The sequence below is a fragment of the Schistocerca gregaria genome, chromosome 1, assembly GCF_023897955.1.
Source record: "Schistocerca gregaria isolate iqSchGreg1 chromosome 1, iqSchGreg1.2, whole genome shotgun sequence".
NCBI lineage: Eukaryota > Metazoa > Arthropoda > Insecta > Orthoptera > Acrididae > Schistocerca > Schistocerca gregaria.
Genome location: NC_064920.1, coordinates 953,097,977 through 953,113,171, shown reverse-complemented (window position 1 = coordinate 953,113,171; position 15,195 = coordinate 953,097,977).

The window sequence follows — 15,195 nt, the reverse complement described above, 5'->3', positions numbered from 1 at the left end:
TTGCAAAGACATGCCGGGGTGTACGTGCACCAAACATAATCCAACCCCACACCATCAAACCACGACCATCATACAGGTCTCTTTCAAGGACAGTAAGAGGTTGGTATCTGGTTCCTGGTTCACGCCAGATGAAAACCTTGCTAGAATCACTGTTCAGACTATACCTGGACTCGTCCGTGAACATAATCAGGGACCATTTATCCAATGACCATGTACTGTGTTCTTGACACCAGGCATTACGGGCTCCCCTGTGACCAGGGGTCAGTGGAATGCACCTTTCAGGTCTCCGGGCGAATAAACTATGTCTGTTCAGTGGTTTGTAGACTGTGTGTCTGGAGACAAATGTTCCAGTGACTGCGCTGAGGTCCCGAGGAAGGCTACCTGGATTACTTCGTGGCCGTCTGCGGGCACTGATGATGAGATATCGGTCTTCTTGTGGTGTAGTACACTGTGAACGTCCCGTACTGTAGCGCCTGGACACGTTTCCTGTCTGCTGGATTCGTTGCCATAATCGTGAGATCACACTTTGTGGCACGCGGAGGGCCCGTGCTGCGACCTGATGTATTTGACCAGCCTACCTTTGCCCTAGTATCTACCCCTCATAACGTCATCAATATGTGTTCTTTGAGCCATTTTCAACTCACATTCGCCATACGTACGTCTGAAAACGTCTGCACACTTACTCGCTGCACCGTACTCTGACATGCACCAACACACCTCTGCGTATGTGGACTACTGCCAGCGCCACCGTGCTACGACCGCAGGTCAAAGGCACCGCATGGCCATACCCCGACATGATTTAAACCCGCAAATCGCCCACCAGAGATTTGTTTCACTATATACCAGCATTTTCCTTATGAACATGAGTGTAAATCAGACCCTATTTCACCCCTTGGATGCTGAACTTCCAAAAGCACTGAAACACGTTATCGTTATCTCCAGGAGAGAAGCCATATACAAATTTCATTAATTTAGCTTCAAAAATGAAAGATTTCCTTAAAATAATGAAAGATTTCCTTAAATATTTCACTCCCTTATTTTTTGAATTTTAAAAAAAATGCTGAAACTTGTATTTTTTTATTTCTAAGAGAGAAGCCAAATACTAATTTTGAGAGATATAGCTTTAAAACGCTCTAGTTTTTCTATAATAATCATTTTCTTTAAAAATAATTTCAAGAACTATTTAAACCCCCAAGGGATGAACTTTCCAAAAGTGATAAGACAAGTGTTATTTTACTTCTTACCGAGAAACCAAATACCAATTTTGGTCATTCTAGCTTCAAAATTACATTAATAGTGACATGTTACCAAAAATATGTTATCCCCTATTTCACTCTTTTAGCAGTGGATTTTCGAAAAATCCCTTCTTAAACGACGCCTGCAGTATAAGCTCAACACCCTCTCCTAACAACTTCGTATCCAAAGTAGATTGGGCTGGACGATGATGAGTCATTCAGTCAGGACTTTGTATTTTGTAGAGATTATTTGTCGCAACGTCGTCTATGTAGCTTCGGGAGTTTTTAAACATAAATAAGAATCACCTTGCACATTTGCACATTATATGTATATGAAAGATATAGCCTGTGTTAGTGGCAATATATATTAGAATAGTGTGTAAAACTTTGTAGTAAATTGCTCAAGTACATTTCCAGATGTTTGGAACAACGTCAACCAACGACCTACATATATACAGCAGTAGTATCTAATGAACGTTTTTTTCTTCAAGACGTTGTACAATGTTGTCTACAGACAATGCGATCGCTCTAAAGTGTGTTGTCGGGCAAAAACTTAGTTTGGCGGAGTGTATACTATAGTCTAGCGATATCGTTTTACATATACCTTATACCATTTGAAGTCGATGAATAGAATATGTCAACTATGAATATGCCTCAGCATAAGCCCATAGTCCTCTAATTTTGTTTCAGAATGATTACAGTTGGGAGAAGTAATGTATTTGCGACACATCTTGGAGAGAGACATGTACGAATTTTAAGAGAAACTCAATGACCAACTTCGCAAGATGTGAGAGAAAATCGTTTATTTTTCGGGTGGTTTAATATTCGTAATGCGGTTTGGTTCCATAATGGGATTCGCCGCACATATCTTAAACGCCCACGTGGAGGTCCAGAAATTTTTGATCTGAAGAACGAGAAACCTCCGTGAATTTGGGGTACTATAGTTTGTTCTAATCAGCAGTGGATGGATAAAAGATCATTCGGGCGAATTGAAATTCACAGTAATCTTTATGATTAACCCTATATCTGTTTGATCGTGCGTTGTGGCATACACATTCAATATAGTATACCATGGATTAAAATTAATTTGTTGCATGACAGCACTAATTCAGAGAGATGAGAGTTTGGTAATTTCATACTGATATCAATAATTTTTGTTTATTTTGATAGGACGAAGACGGATTTTAAATTATCAGAGGGTGGTCACTTTAAAGTCATATGTGTCTAGGGGTAGCGTCTTTGATTCGTAATCAAAACGTATTCGATCTCGGGTTCGATCCCCGCCACTGCCAAAGTTTTGATAAATAGTCAGCATTGGCGGCTAAAGGCTTCCGGCATAAGAAGTCAGCCTCATTCTGCCAACGGCCTTGTCAAAGATGGCGGAGGAGCGGATAGAGGTTCAGGGCACTCTCTTGTCCTAGGGGTGGGAAATTGCCCCTAAAGGCGGAAGAATCAGCAATGATCAACAACATGAGGATGCAGAAGGCTATGGAAACCACTGCATTAAAGACACGTAACGTGTATCCACAGGACATGTGGCCTGTAATTGAAAAAGTGTCATGATGATCTCTCCATTGGCAGATTCCTGAATAGCCCCAGATTCGGATCTCCGGGAGGGGACTGCCAAGGGGGAGGTTACCATGAGAAAAACATTGAATAATCAACGAAAGGATTACGTTCTACGAGTCGGGGCGTGGAATGTCAGAAGCTTGAATATGGTAGGGAATCTAGTAAATCTTAAAAGGGAAATGCAAAGGCTCAATCTAGATATAGTAGGGGTCAGTGCAGTGAAGTGGAAGGAAGACAAGGATTTCTGGTAAGATGAGTATCGGGTAATATCAACAGCAGCAGAAAACGGTATAACAGGTGTAGGATTCGTTATGAATAGGAAGGTAGGGCAGAGGGTGTGTTACTGTGAACAGTTCAGTGACCGGGTTATTCTAATCAGAATCGACAGCAGACCAACACCGACAACGATAGTTCAGGTATACATGCCGACGTCGCAAGCTGAAGATGAACAGATAGAGAAAGTGTATGGGGATATTGAAAGGGTAATGCAGTATGTAAAGGGGGACGAAAATCTAATACTCATGGGCGACTGGAAAGTCGTTGTAGGGGAAGGAGTTGAAGAAAAGGTTACCCGAGAATATGGGCTTGGTACAAGGAATGAAAGAGGAGAAAGACTAATTGAGTTCTGTAACACGTTTCAGCTAGTAATAGCGAATACCTTGTTCAAGAATCACAAGAGGAGGAGGTATACTTTAAAAAGGCCGGGAGATACGGGAAGATTTCAATTAGATTACATCATGGTCAGACAGAGATTCCGAAATCAGATACCGGATTGTAAGGCGCACCCAGGAGCAGATATAGACTCAGATAACAATATAGTAGTGATGAAGAGTAGGCTGAAGTTCAAGACATTAGTCAGGAAGAATCAATACGCAAAGAAGTGGGATACGGAAGTACTAAGGAATGACGAGATACGTTTAAAGTTCTCTAACGCTATAGATACAGCAATAAGGAATAGCTCAGTAGGAATTACAGTTGAAGAGGAATGGACATCTCTAAAAAGGGTCATCATAGAAGTTGGGAAGGAAAACATAGGTACAAAGAAGGTTGCTGCGAAGAAACCATGGGTAACAGAAGAAATACTTCAATTGATTGATGAAAGGAGGAAGTACAAACATATTCCGGGAAAATCAGGAATACAGAAATACAAGTCGCTGAGGAATGAAATAAATAGGAAGTGCAGGGAAGCTAAGACGAAATGGCTGCAGGAAAAATGTGAAGACATCGAAAAAGATATAATTGTCGGAAGGACAGACTCAGCATACAGGAAAGTCAAAACAACCTTTGGTGACATTAAAAGCAACGGTTGTAACATTAAGAGTGCAACGGGGATTCCACTGTTAAATGCAGAGGAGAGACCACATAGGTGGAAAGAATACATTGAAAGCATCTATAAGGGTGAAGATTTGCTGATGTGATAGAAGAAGAAACAGGGTCGATTTAGAAGAGGTAGGGGATCCAGCATTAGATCCGGAATTTAAAAGAGCTTTGGAGGACTTACGATCGAATAAGGCAGAAGGGATAGATGACATTCCCTCAGAATTTCTAAAATCATTGGGGGAAACGGCAACAAGACGAATATGCACGTTGGTGTGTAGAATATATGAGTCTGGCGACATACCATCTGACTTTCGGAAAAGCACCATCCACATAATTCCGAAGACGGCAATGGCTGACAAGTGCGAAAATCATCGCACAATCAGCTTAACAGCTCATGCATCGAAGCTGCTTACCAGAGTAATATACAGAAGAATGGAAAAGAAAATTGAGAATGCGCTAGGTGACGATCAGTTTGACTTTAGGAAAAGTAAACGGACGAGAGAGGCAATTCTAACGTTACGGCTAACAATGGAAGCAAGGCGCCAGAAAAATCAAGACACTTTCATAGGACTTGTCGACCTGGAAAAAGCGTTCTACAATATAACATGGTGCTAGCTGTTCGAGATTCTGAAAAAAGTAAGGGTAAGCTATAGGGAGAGACGTGTCATATACAATATGTACAACAATCAAGAGGGAATAATAAGAGTGGACGATCAAGAACTAAGTGCTCGTATTAAGAAGGGTGTAAGACAAGGCTGTAGCCTTTCGCCCCTACTCTTCAATCTGTACATCGAGGAAGCAATGATGGAAATAAAAGAAAGGTTCAGGAGTGAAATTAAAATACAAGGTGAAAGGATATCAATGAACGATTCGCTGATGACATTGCTATCCTGAGTGAAAGTGAAGAAGAATTAAATGATCTGCTGAACGGAATGAACAGTCTAATGAGTACACAGTATGGTTTGAGAGTAAATCGGAGAAAGACGAAGGTAATGAGAAGTAGTAGAAATGAGAACAGCGAGAAACTTAACATCAGGATTGATGGTCACGAAGTCAATGAAGTTAAGGATTTCTGCTACCTAGGCAGTAAAATAACCAGTGACGGACGGAGCAAGGAGGACATCAAAAGCAGACTCGCTATGGCAAAAAAGGCATTTCTGGCCAAGAGAAGTCTACTAATATCAGATACCGGCCTTAATTTGAGGAAGAAATTTCTGAGGATGTACGTCTGGTGTACAGCATTGTAGGGTAGTGAAACATGGACTATGGGAAAACCTTAACAGCACCGGAAGCATTTGAGATGTGGTGCTATAGGCGAATGTTGAAAATTAGGTGGACTGATAAGATAAGGAATGAGGAGGTTCTATGCAGAATCGGAGAGGAAAGAAATATGTGGAAAACACTGATAAGGAGAAGGTACAGGATGATAGGACATCTGCTAAGACATGAGGGAATGACTTCCATGGTACTAGATGGAGCTGTAGAGCGCAAAAACTGTAGAGGAAGACAGAGATTGGAATACGTCAAGAAAATAATTGAGGACGTAGGTTGCAAGTGCTACTCTGAGATGAAGAGGTTAGCACAGGAAAGGAATTCGTGGCAGGCCGCATCAAAACAGTCAGTAGACTGATTAAAAAAAAAGTGTCTCAACGATTATACATCCGTCGGCACCTTCGTGGCACATATGGACAACACATGGTGTTTCAGAAAGATTATACGTATTATGTAATCGGAAATGTCGGTAGTTGCGCCATGGCTCGGTTATTGCAACAACGAGTACGTTGTTTACTTAATATTCATTGGCACCAGATGTCGGTTGTCTTCTGTTTGCTTGGATACCATCATATGTTGCAAAATGGCTACATTACAGGAGAAATCATGTTATATATCGAGTTTGCGAAGTGTAATTGCGTGATCACAGGCGAAGACATTCCAGGTTACGGTACCTCCGAATGAAGAGAACGTTCGCAAATTGTAGACTCAGGACGTGTATGGAAATAAAAGAGTCATGGCCGTCCTCGTGTTTCCGATAAAAATTTCGTGTGAATTCATTCCGCTTTCCAGCGTAGTCATGCAAAATAAACCCATCGTGCCAATAGGGAGTTACAACTGCCTACAATAAAAATTTGATGTGTTTTGAGACGTCTGTTGGTTATGAAGCGGTACAAGTTACAGCTGTTACAGGCTCTACTTCATGACGACAAACGCAAACGTATGGCATTTTCTCACGAACTTCTGAACGCTATTGACAATGCAAATACTTTCGCGCAACGCATCGTTTTCTGTGGTGAAGTGACTTTCCACCTTAGTGGAAAGTAAATTAACAGAATGTTGAGGTTGAGACCTACGTAACTCACAGGCACACACTGAACATAATGTGATCCATCCGTCCGTTTACGGCCCAGTCTTCTTTGATGGAAACACCAATAGTGGTCACTAGTATCTTTCTATGTTACAAAACTAATTATCGCCGAGGCTCACGAGGGCGACATAATTTTTCAACATGACAGGGAACCGCGTCACTGGAGTCGCCAGTTGTGTGAACACCTGAATTAAACTCTACCGAGTCGCTGAATTGGCCGTCAAACATCCGGCGACGTAGGACTTCTCAACTAGCCCCCACATTCACTGGACCTGCCGCCCTGACTTCTTCCTGCGGAATTTCATTAAGGACATCGCTTACGCATCAACACTACCACAGAACATAGAAGAGTTTGAGAATTAGATCCGTACTGCCATGACATCAGCGACGAAGGACAAGCTTTCTCGAGTATGGGAGGAATTCGAATATCGATATGGTATTGTTCGTGTTGCTGAGTGTTAAACATTTGTAGTCTAAACCTGAGAGATTCGTAATACGTGTCCCAAATGTCATAGGCGGATGCCAACAGACTAGTAAGTATATGCTTTCCATGTACTTGTATTTCTTATACGTATTTCCATTTAACAGAGTTGTCATCAGTCAGCAAATTCCAGATGCTGAGGCAGATATCAAATTCTAGATGCTGATGCAGATATCATGGAGTTTCGTAAGAGTCTAGAAAACACGTTTTGGGCTTTCAGGTGTAATACAAAATAGATTTTTATAGGTCATCAGTATTCTGAATGGATTCATAAACCAAGATTTTCTCGTTTTCTCCAAAATATTCATCTCAGGTTACATACAAGAAATTTAAATTTTTTTTTGCACTTTTTGCATGTATTCCAAAATGTGTCCCACGTACAATATTACATTTTTGGGCTACCTCGAGCACCACGAAAGTCCCATATAAAGTCACTATGCGGGTCTAAGTCTTACATTCAGTCCCTTGTTGACCAGTCTGGTGTGGCAGCTGAAGATAGCAAGACGAAAGCCGAAGCTTTAAATTTCACGTTCGAGAAATCGTTGAATGATGAACTTCGTACAAACACATTCCCTTATGGACGACATAGTAATGAGCTCCCTGAAATAGAGAAACAACTGAAAGATTTGAAAGCAAATAAATCATGAGGCCCGGATGGAATCTCCATTCGGTTTTGGAAAGAGTACGGTACGCCATTGGCTCCTTACCTAGCTACAGACACCAAGATTTCTTAAGTAATAGAAGCCATTATGTTGTCTCCGATCGCTAATGTTCAGTAGTGCCCCAGGGAAGTGTGATAGGACTGCTGTTGTTCTCAATATACGTAAATGATTTGGCAGACAGGGTGGATAACCATCTGTGGTTGTTTGCTGACGATGCCGTGGTACACGGTAAGGTATCGAAGTTGAATGACTGGGGGAAGATAGAAGACAACTTACACAAAATTTCTGGTTGGTGTGATTGATGGCAGCAAGCTCTAATTGTGGATTAATGTAAGTTAATGCGGATGAGTAGGAAGAATAAACTAGTAATGTTCGGATACAGTATTAGCAGTGCCTTATTAAACACAGTCAAGTCGTTTAAACACCTGGTCGTAACGTTGCAAAGCGATATGAAATGGAACACGCATGTGACAACTGCGGTAGCGAAGGAGAAAGTCGACTTCGGTTAATTGGAACATTTTTAGGAAAGAGTGTTTCACCTGTAAAGGATTCTACGTGCTGGAGAGAGTTATTCTTAAGTAATGCTCGAATGTTTTTGACGCGTACCGGGTCGAACTGAAAGAAGACATAGAAGCAATTCAGAGGCGGGCTGCTAGATTTATTACCGGTAGCTTCGAGCGACACATATATGTTACGGAGATGCTTCGGGAACTCAAATGGGGATCCGTGGAGGGAAGGCGACGTTCTTTTCGCGAAACACTATTGGGCAAATTTAGAGTACCGGCATTTGAAGCTGACTGCCGAACGATCCTACTGCTGCGAACATAAATTGCGAGTAAGGACGACGAAGCTAAGACGCGAGAAATTCTGGCTCACCGGTGACATACAGCAGTCGTTTTTCCCTAGCGTGTGGAACAGGAAACGAAATGACTAGTGGTGCTATAGCGTACGATCCTCCTCGCCCTGGAATAGACCCTCTATATACTCCTTCCACCTTCCAGCTTTTCCATCTTTGCTTAGGACTGGTTTCCCATCTGAGCTCTTGGTATTGATATAGGTGGTTCTCTTTTCTCGAAAAGTCTGTTTAATTTTCATGTAGGCGGTATCTATCTTACTCCAAGTGATACATGCTCCTACATCCTTGCATTTGTTCTCTAGCCATCCCTGCTTAAGCATTTTGCATTTCCTGTCGATCTCATTTTTGAGACGTTTGCGTTCCTATTCGTCTGCTTCATTTATTGCATTTTTATATTTTCTCCTTTCATCAATTAAATTCAATATCTCTGCTGTTACCCAAGGATTTCTAGTAGCCCTCGTCTTTTAACCTACTTGATTCTCTGCCACCTTCACTATTTCATCTTTCAAAGCTACCCATTATTTTTCTACTGTATTTCTTTCCCCTGTTCTTGTCAATCGTTCCCTTATGCTCACTCTGAAACACTCTATATCCTTTGGTTATTTCAGTTTATCCAGGTCCTGTCATCTTAAATTCCAACTTTTCAGCAGTTTTTTCAGTTTTAATCTACATTTCATAACCAATAAATTGTGGTCGGTGTCCAAATGTGCCCCTGTATATGTCATAAAATTAAAAACCCTGGTTCCTAAATCTCTGTGTTAACATTATACAGGGTGTTACAAAAAGGTACGGCCAAACGTTCAGGAAACGTTCCTCACATACAAATAAAACAAAGATATTAAGTGAACATGTGTCAGGATCCGCATAATTTCCATGTTAGAGCTCATTTTAGTTTCGTCCACCTACACTCAATGGAGCACGTTATCATGATTTCATACGGGATACTCTGCCTGTGCTGCTAGATCATGTGCCTTTACATGTACGACACAACATGTGGTTCGTCCACGATGGAGCTCATGCACATTTTAGTCGAAGTGTTCGTAGGCTTCTCAACAATAGATTCGGTGACCGATGGATTGGTAGAGGCGGACCAATTCCATGGCCTCCACGCTCTCCTGACCTCAACCCTCTTGACCTTCATTTATGGAGGCATTTGAAAGCTCTTGTCTACGCAACCCCGGTACCAAATGTAGAGACTCTTTGTGGTCGTATTGTTGACGGCTGTGATACAATACGCCATTCTCCAGGGCTGCATCAGCGTATCAGGGATTCCATGCGACGGAGAGTGGATGCATGTATCCTCGCTAACGGACGACATTTTGAACATTTGCTGTAACAATGTGAAGTCACGCTGGTACGTTCTGTTGCTGTGTGTTTCCATTCCACGATTAATGTGATTTGAAGAGAAGTAATAAAATGAGCTCTAACATGGAAAGTAAGCGTTTCCGGACACATGTCCACATAACATATTTTCTTTCTTTGTGTGTGAGGAATGTTTCCCGAACATTTGGCCGTACCCTTTTGTAACACCCTGCATAATCTATCTGATGCCTCGAATCCTTCCAGTGTACCCAGGTCTCTTCCACGTATACAACCTTCTTTGATTATTCTCAAACTAAGTTTTAGCTATGATTAAACTATGCTCTGTGTAAACTTCTACCAGGCTGCTTCCCACTTAATTCCTTACCCTCAGTCGACATTCATCTACTACTCTCCCTTCTCTTCCTTTTCCTACTGCCAAATTCAAGGCTCCCATGACTATTAAATTTTCGTCTCCCTTAACTATCTTAAAAATTGCTTTTGTCTCACCATATATTTCTTCAATCTCTTCATCGTCTGAAGAGCTACTTGGCATATAAACTTGCACTATTGTGGTAAGCTTGGGCTTCGTGTCTATCTTGGCTGCAATAATGCGTTCACTACGCTGTTCATAGCTACTTATCCGAGCTTCTATTTTTTTCTTCGTTATTAAACCAACTCCTGCATTACCCTTATCTGATTTTGTATGTACAACCCCGTATCCACCTGACCAGAAGTCTTTTTCCTTCTGCCACCGAACTTCACTAATTCCCAGTACATCTAACTTTAACCTATTCATGTCCCTTTTTAAATGTTTAAGCCCCATCTGTCCGATTAAGGGATCTGTCATTCCACGCTCCGGTCCTCAGAACGCCAGTTTCGTTTCTCCTGATAAAGACGCCCTCCTGAGTAGCCCCCTCCCGGAGACCCGAATGGGGATTTATTTTACCTCCGGAACATTTTAGCCAAAAGGACGCCATCATTTAACCATACAGTAAATGTGCATGCCTTGAGAAAAATTACGGCTGTAGTTCCCCCTTGCTTTCACTAGTTCGCAGTACTAGCAGAGAAAGTCGCTTTTGGTTAGTGTTAGAAGGCCATATCAGTCAGTTATCAAGATTGTTGCCCTGCAACTACTGAAAAGGCTGCTGCCCCTCTTCAGGAACCACACGTTTGCCTGGCCTCTCAACAAATACCCCTCCGTTGTGGTTGTACTTACGGTACAGCTGTCTATCCCTGAGGCTCGCAAGTCTCTCAAAAAACGGCAAGGTCCATGGGTCATGGGGGGACCAGTATCTAAAGCAGTCATCAATTAACAGGTTTCATACATCTTGCTCACCAGCTGGTAGAGTTTTGTCATGACTGGCTCTCCCAAGGCCCCCGGATTAGACCACATTCCATTAGAACTACTGACGGCCTTGGGAGAGCCAGTCATGACAAAACTCTACCAGCTGGTGAGCAAGATGTATGAGACAGGCGAAATACCCTCAGACTTCAAGAAGAATATAATAATTCCAATCCCAAAGAAAGCAGGTGCTGACAGATGTGAAAATTACCGAACTATCAGTTTAATAAGCCACGGCTGCAAAATACTAACGCGAATTCTTTACAGACGAATGGAAAAACTGGTAGATGCAGACCTCGGGGAGGATCAGTTTGGATTCCGTCGAAATGTTGGAACACGTGAGACAATACTGACCTTACGACTTATCTTAGAAGAAAGATTAAGAAAAGGCAAACCTACGTTTCTAGCATTTGTAGACTTAGAGAAAGCTTTTGACAATGTTGACTGGAATACTCTTTTTCAAATTCTAAAGGTGGCAGGGGTAAAATACAGGGAGCGAAAGGCTATTTATAATTTGTACAGAAACCAGATGGCAGTAATAAGAGTCGAGGGGCATGAAAGGGAAGCAGTGGTTGGGAAAGGAGTGAGACAGGGTTGTAGCCTCTCCCCGATGTTATTCAATCTGTATATTGAGCAAGCAGTAAAGGAAACAAAAGAAAAATTTGGAGTAGGTATTAAAATTCATGGAGACGAAGTAAAAACTTTGAGGTTCGCCGATGACATTGTAATTCTGTCAGAGACGGCAAAGGACTTGGAAGAGCAGTTGAACGGAATGGACAGTGTCTTGAAAGGAGGATATAAGATGAACATTAACAAAAGCAAAACGAGGATAATGGAATGTAGTCAAATTAAATCGGGTGATGCTGAGGGAATTAGATTAGGAAATGAGACACTTAAAGTAGTAAAGGAGTTTTGCTATTTAGGAAGTAAAATAACTGATGATGGTCGAAGTAGAGAGGATATAAAATGTAGACTGGCAATGGCAAGGAAAGCGTTTCTGAAGAAGAGAAATTTGTTAACATAGAATATAGATTTATGTATCAGGAAGTCGTTTCTGAAAGTATTTGTTTGGAGTGTAGCCATGTATGGAAGTGAGACACGGACGATAACTAGTTTGGACAAGAAGAGAATAGAAGCTTTCGAAATGTGGTGCTACAGAAGAATACTGAAGATAAGGTGGATAGATCACATAACTAATGAGAAAGTATTGAATAGGATTGGGGAGAAGAGAAGTTTGTGGCACAACTTGACTAGAAGAAGGGATCGGTTGGTAGGACATGTTTTGAGGCATCAAGGGATCACAAATTTAGCATTGGAGGGCAGCGTGGAGGGTAAAAATCGTAGAGGGAGACCGAGAGATGAGTACACTAAGCAGATTCAGAAGGATGTAGGTTGCAGTAGGTACTGGGAGATGAAGCAGCTTGCACAGGATAGAGTAGCATGGAGAGCTGCATCAAACCAGTCTCAGGACTGAAGACAACAACAACAACAACAACAACAACAATGAGTAGACGACGGTGTCTTTAGAGACGGAGTGCAAGATCGTGTTGGGGAAGGACTGTAGTGGGCAGCATCCTCTTCATGGAAACTATGCTAACATTTACGTTAAAAGACTTAATAAAACCAAAAGATATAGCAGAAAGCTTAATAAAAATCACCACCTTGGTGGGGGGGAATCTGGATGACTGACTGGGTATTTGATTCACCATTACAGAATGCGAAACCAATATGTAACCTATGAGCCACCTAGAACGCCTAAAACCAAGTGAAGGGTTACTCAAAAGGCCCACATAATTTCGATGCCACGACTTTCAGAGTACTTTCGATGTCATAGATGATGTACACTATCCAAAATGTGGGATAACGGTCATGTTTGTCACACGTATCGTTTGCTCAACAAAGTGATGAGGAAAATTCAGTTAGCTCACAACCGAAAACTGAAAATGACGTTTCACTCTTGACATTTCACTCCATCATTGTTCTCGAATGTTATGACGCTGAGCAGTGTACGGCTCGCGTTGGTGCCGTTGGTAGGTTGGCATCGTGTAATGGGGATAGTGGCGTCTCGTTTTCTTCTTCTGTTTACTGGCGCCACTACGTTTGTTGGTGTTGTCTGTCCGCGAGTGGCAGCAACAGCGTTTATCAATATCTAGTGCCCATACTATGTTTGGATATACCTGAAGTGTTCTCCGGGTCGGGTGTGTGTGGCAGTTCGGTTGGGACGGAGCAGCAGAGAGGTCTGGCAGAGCCAGGGCACGCCGGGGCCCCTGGCGGCGTGCAGGCATTGACGGATCAAGGGGCTGTAGTTGCGAGGCTCACAACCACGTTGTCCGCCGCATCAGAACTTTGAGTGAACATTAATCCAGTAGTGGAACCTGCACTATTTTGTGATCACATCGTTTGTTCGTGCATATCTGCTCGCAGGGTCGCCGTGAGACGAACAGCAACAAGTGGAGCGTCTCGAGTTGGTGGAATCTATCAGCAGTCTTCTACTGCCTGTTATTAGTTTTTGAATTTTGTGTTATTATTGGTGAAGTGCAACGAGCGGTATTCTACTGCCCAGTGACCGCAAACGCCCCAGTTACCTGCCCTGGAGGTTAGCGTTTTATTGCGGCAATGTACTATTCCTCGTCTTGCCGACGCTGGCCAGCATGACGCGTAGTTCGACTGCCTCCTTGATTGCCATGTAGATTGTGGTTTCTTTTGTCTACCTTGGTTGTAGTGGCTTCTTCTTCCTTTCGATGTTTTAAAAGCCGGATTCTGCTGTGTGTCAATTCGCCCTGACTTGAATTATTCCATTGTTGTACTGGTTATCACATGTTTGGTGGATTTGGTAAGGGAATTGGCCGGCGATTAAACGGTCCTTAGTTTGAGTTGCCATCCTGTTAGGTGAGCATAACTCTTGTCTGCCTGTCTCACCACTTATGCAACTGTAGGGACTTTCCTCAGGTCGTTCCTTGGAGAACTATCTGTGGATCACTCCCTTCTTTATTTGGTCTGATTGTGTCAATTGTTTAAAAATAATATTTTCTTTAAATTATTTCTGTTGCTTGTGGCCTTTAGCCGACAAATAATGTGAATTCTTTCTTAATAAGGCCTTACGCCGTCGGTGTAGCTTGTGTTCCAGGCAATTTTTGTAATGATTGTTTTAAAAATTATTTTGGTATTTTCAACATGTAGTTCCCTTCCTCACTTGTAATTCAGGCCCTCAGCTGCTAATTGTTCTGAAGTATTGCTTGTGCTCTTCGGCCGACAAATAATTTTGAAATCTTTCTTAATAAGGCCTTCAGCTGTCAGTGTAGCTTGTGTTACAGTCAATTTTTGTAAAATTGAAAATAAATGTGAATGTCGTGTGACTAGAGCCTTCCGTCGGGTAGACCGTTCGCCGGGTGCTGGTCTTTCGATTTGACGCCACTTAGGCGACTTTCGCGTCGATGGGAATGAAATGATGATGATTAGGACAACACAACACCCAGTCCCTGAGCGAAGAAAATTTCCGACCCAGCCGGCAATCGAACACGGGCCCTTACGATTGACATTCTATCGTGCTGACCAGTCAGATACCCGGAGCGGACATCTTTTTAAAATGATTGCTTTTATAAATTATTTCCTTAAGTAAAATGCATGTGTTTACTGTGCAACCAACGTTAAGTGAACAGGCCCCGTTCACATCTTTTCCTGCTTTCCCTAAGTCTTACGTTTCAGACACGTAAGTGTCGTTAGCTGTCGCTTCTGAACAATATATGAGCATACTTTCTTCACCTAGTGAATCTCGCAGGTGTATATCCGAAGATGATGAGACATTGACGAATACCATGACTTTGGTAGAGGAGGAGCATAACTGCTCGTTTGCTGACTAGGCACGGAACGACCATAAAGATATCTACAGCACTCACTCACATGCCAGTTGGATCTCACTTATCTTTTGTTACCAGTATTAAGAAGACACATTAGTACAGCTATCACATAGGCCTGAGAAGATTTAGTGAGAATGCACCTACCATTCCTGTAGTGTCAGACGTAGGCACAGCATTGAGTGTATACTCCAGTGCTACGGCTGCAAAAA